The sequence below is a fragment of the Gadus chalcogrammus genome, chromosome 12, assembly GCF_026213295.1.
Source record: "Gadus chalcogrammus isolate NIFS_2021 chromosome 12, NIFS_Gcha_1.0, whole genome shotgun sequence".
NCBI lineage: Eukaryota > Metazoa > Chordata > Actinopteri > Gadiformes > Gadidae > Gadus > Gadus chalcogrammus.
In genome coordinates, this window is record NC_079423.1 from 21,996,456 (window position 1) to 22,001,345 (window position 4,890).

Consider the following 4,890-nt stretch of genomic DNA (forward strand, 5'->3'; position numbering starts at 1 on the left):
AGCTGTCATCAATCACATGATGGCTCTGTGCAGACTTTTGGTTTAAAGAAATATCGATTGTAAGGGACGTTACCTAATAATTTTGTGAAGAACACAACATATAACACGTTGAGGAGAAGATAAAGAAATTAACTAGAGAGAGGGTGAAACGCAGGGCTTGTTGAAGGTGACACACATACATCTATATACGAAGCGCTGCTGCTGTGAGCGAAAGATATCGAACAGCTAATTGCTAAAATAAGCGTATGACCTAGAAAATTGGCCTTAGTCAGACATAAGGAAGAGAGTGTAGTAGCCGTAGAAGAGGATGACGATGCTTGAGAAGAGGCCAGCCGCACTTGGGACCACGGAGCACATCGAGATGGAGATCTTCGCCTCGGAAGAGTCTCGCGCCGTGGTCTCCGTACATGATACCGAGGAGGGCTACTTCGGCTACTATGTAAGTGTTTGTGTGTTGTGTTTAAATAGCCCATTTTTTTTTCAGTGCTCCGATAAGCAGTTTGATATGCTAAGTGTGAGGGCCTGAGAAGAGTAACCAAAGCTTTTGCTGAGGTAGTTCTTTAAAATGGTTGCATCCGTTGAAATAAACATTTACTTAGCCTTTAATACATTATTATAATCAGAGAAATTTTGCAAAACGACCATCATCTGCATTCCTTATTTCAACCTAGAGGCACCTAGAGCATCCTCTGGTGTCCGTTTCTGAAGAGGAGTACCTAGAGGCCCAGGTCCAGAGCCCAGCTGAACAGCAATTCAAGCTGAAGAGAGTGCTTTCTGTCGGGACAGAGGACTTGGATGACTGCCCCCTGATTCCAGACTTAAAGGAGGACATGGAGATTGAAATGGAGGTCAGTGAAATGCAAACTGTAGACTGTAGTCTGAGCCCACAGACGGCAACAGTCATTCCAATGAAATAATCAGACTGGCTGAACTTAAGGCTACATTATGTGTTAAACATTTAGTTGAGTAGTGTATGTCCGCCACTAAACTTCTTTCAAAGACTTCCGCTTGAACAAAAACTAAATCCCTGATGTAGTTTGATGTTTGACAGCTCTTACTGTCCATTGTTCATTGTGATATTAAGTTCCTAACTTTGAATCTACCTTTTTGTTTACCCTGCCAGGAATTCCCTCCCTTCAACACGCCCGAGAGTGAGCAAGTATTAAAAACATCAGCCCTCCCTTCCTTCAAAACACTAGTAGGTTTCCCTTCTTGTTGATTCTTCTACTCTATGACTTAAGGTTTATCAAGGTAGTCTGAAGTCTACCCTTGTACAAACGGCCACCAGCCAAGCAATGACCCAATCGTGTGTGTGTGTGTGTGTGTGTGTGTGTGTGTGTGTGTGGTGTGTGTGTGTGTGTGTGTGTGTGTGTGTGTGTGTGTGTGTGTGTGTGTGTGTGTGTGTGTGTGTGTGTGTGTGTGTGTGTCAACTTCACATCAGCTGTGACTTGAATATGCATCATCTTCCATTAAGAACGGTGCAAAATAAAAAGACGGATGGATTCAACCTCATAAAGCCTATGAAGTTGAGCTTATGGTCCATCCTTTCACCACAATTCCCTGTGTATTTATAGGATACACGATTTGTATAGGGACTAATGATGATGTGAAGAAACGGACTGAAATATTAAAATAAGACTTAACTGAACTGTTGAACAAAATCAGCTCTTTGAACGTGACATGTTTATCAGTTGGAAGAGGAGTTGAGGCATTGAGATTGTTTGCACTGAATATAGGTGCATTGTAAGCTGCATGAAGCGTCCAGTCAGTGCACTTTATTGACATTTTAAACTTTTTCTGGGACCGCAGACCTTTCAATTGAGACTGACTTAACCTAGTCAGGAGTAAAACAGTTTATTTCTAACTTAATCTACTTTATAAGACAGTCATCTGGTCCTTCTGCTAAGGGCAAGAAACAAGAGGAATCACAACGATAAGAACTCATCCAGGGCCCATCGTGTCTGAAGCTCACTCAATTCCTGAAAAATAGTTCCAACCCTTTTAAATGTATCCATTCCTCGTCAGGTACAGCCTGTTCCGAAAAAGAAAAAAAACGTAATTTTTACACACTTAATGTAGCTTTATTAAATGTCTGGTCTCTGGCAGGAACAACCTTTTTAATCAAAATTTGTTAGAAATTGTATCGTTTTTAACTGAAGCTGTTCTTATAGTCAACCAACCCCAACTTTAGGTTTTTGAATAAAGCTAGAATGCATAAAAAAGGAGGTGAAGTTGCCATTTGGTGAAATTCTCCCAATGCAAGCTTTTAGCTAATGGTCATTTAAGTTACTTTGAATATGTTGATATTTTCCTCTTGAGCTATGCCTCTTAATATCTACAGGCCACCTAAATACTATGCAACCTTTTTTAAAGACTTTGCTGCACTGCTGTCTATTATCTATATTGACCTTAACTGTGTGGTTTAGGGCTGGGTATCGTGGCCAATTTCCTAAATCTGAGGGTGTGGTCACTGACAAAACTAAAGTTGGGATTCTTTGACTCAATATTCTATAAGAACAAATTCACTGATATCTTGGTTCAGCCAAGTTTCAACAATAACCTTTCCAACAAATTATTGATTAAAAAAGTTGTTCCTGCCAAAGACAGATTTGTAGTTTATTTTGATTGTTTCAGAACAGGCTGTACCTGAGGAGGAATGGATCAATTTGATGCGTTTAAAGGGTTGGAACAAGTTTTCTAATGTGGATCAGGAATTAAGGAAGTTTCAGACACAATGGGCCCCGGAATGAACCCTGGATGAGTTCTAATCGTTGTGATTCCTCTTGTCTCTTGTTTCAGAGACAGTGGGCCCCGGAATGGGCCCTGGATGAGTTCTAATCGTTGTGATTCCTCTTGTCTCTTGTTTCAGACACAGTGGGCCCCGGAATGTGCCCTGGATGAGTTCTAATGGTTGTGATTCATTATTTAAGTTTGAACTGTTTGTCAAAGGGATACTTCACCGTTACAGAACCGGCGTTGTATCATTATAAAATTGCTATTATAATAAAAAAATAAACAATAATAATCTTCCATCAGTCCAAAGCTGCTTTCACACCGCCGCATGGCAACTCGTCGCCTCCATTCATTTCAATGAGAGAAGTGCGGCAGAGGGGAGGCGGTTACAAAAGTGGCTGTAGACAAAAGTGGCTGTTTGTAGACTTTCCGCGGCAGCACCAGCAGCCGCTTTTAAAAACGCCTGGCCCTTCACACCGCCGCGCTGAACCCTCCGGCAGCGAGGCGGTTATCAGGGCGGTTATCAGGGCGGTTGCCGCGCGGCGGTGTGCAAGCACCTTAACCCAGTCTTCCCTTGGCCCAGCTGTCCTCCTTACATTTCTCCTGACCTGACGTCAAATGACTTGTTTGACGTCAAATGACTTGTTTGACGTCAAATGACTTGTTTGACGTCAAATGACTTGTTTGACGTCAAATGACGCGTTTGACGTCATGTCAGTAGAAATGTGCTTGCCTGCTAGAAGGGTCGAGGGCTACAAACCACTGGTTCCGAAAATTTGTAAGCCCACCAATAAGGAATGAGGGGGTGGGAACTTGCATAAGAGATGTAAACACAATGTCCGCCATGTTTCTTCACCGCTTAGCTAGAGAACTAGACTCACACAAACCTCTGTCCATGGCAGAAGCAAATTTGCAATGGGAAACAGCCGAAGTTGAGACCTTCTGAAGTCAAGATTGAACTGCAACTTAAGATTGATGTGGAAGGACCAGAGTCAAACCCGACGCAGTCGTTTATTCATAATATCTCAAACGTCTCCGTCGGGTTCTCCGACGTCTCTGGTACTTCCACATCAATCTGAAGTAGACTGAACTGCGACATGTAGGAGAAGGGGATTGTTGCCCGTGATTGTGGACCGCAATTGTCTTCCACCGGAGCCCCACTGCCCACGCTGAGGCACCAGGGCCTCGGCAGCGGGCAGCGGGGCTCCGGGGGACTCAATCGCGGGCAACAATCTTTTTCTCCTCCATCTCGCGGCTCGCATTTCCACATCAATCTGAAGTTGCAGTTCAATCTTCAGTGAGCCAAAGCCAACGTTTCTTCCCCCAATTCCTTCTCCACCATGGCCGAGAATCAGTACACGGGTCTTATTTTTGAAAACCTGCACCCACCCGTATCTGAGAATTACATTCCGCACCCGACCAGACCCGCTATAAATTGATACCGATGCCCGACCCGCACCCGAAGGAAAATTAGATACCTTAAATGGAATGCCGGGGAATTGCACTATCTGGTGTTTGGCGTGGCGCTTAAAATTGCTGTGCAAAAAAAGCACATCATCCACTGTGGACGGTTTTAGTTGACTCCTGCTCCTGAATAACATCTCCAGCACCGGAGAAGCCTCGCTTGCATCGCAAAACCCGCTACTGACCCGCGCTGTTCATGGGTCCGACCCGACCAGCCCCCGTGTCCGACACGGTACCTACATTATTTTTCCGCCATTTCATCGAAATTGTGAGGTTCACCCGACAGATACCCGAACCCATGCAGGACCCGAAATAACCTCCACTACGAGACTTCACTTGTTGTGGAAGTACCAGAGACGTCCGAGAACCCGACGCAGTCTTTAATTCATAATATCGGAGGTGCACACAGCTTTTGGCCGTGATATTATATATTGTATTATTAGGGGTCCGAGCGGTGAAGCTGCTTGGTCCCCTATTGTTTCTGTAACGTTTTTTATTTTCCTGAAATTCTGTAAAAGTCATACTGCAGCCTATACTGTAAGTCTAAAAATAAATCTTTATGTAATAAATAAATATCATAATATAATATCTTTAGTCCAAGCCTCACAAAAATCGAACAGAATTTGTTTTATTTAGTTCCATTTGAAAAATATTGGCAAAAAAGTTGGAGCAGTTAGCCCTCTATAACGACCA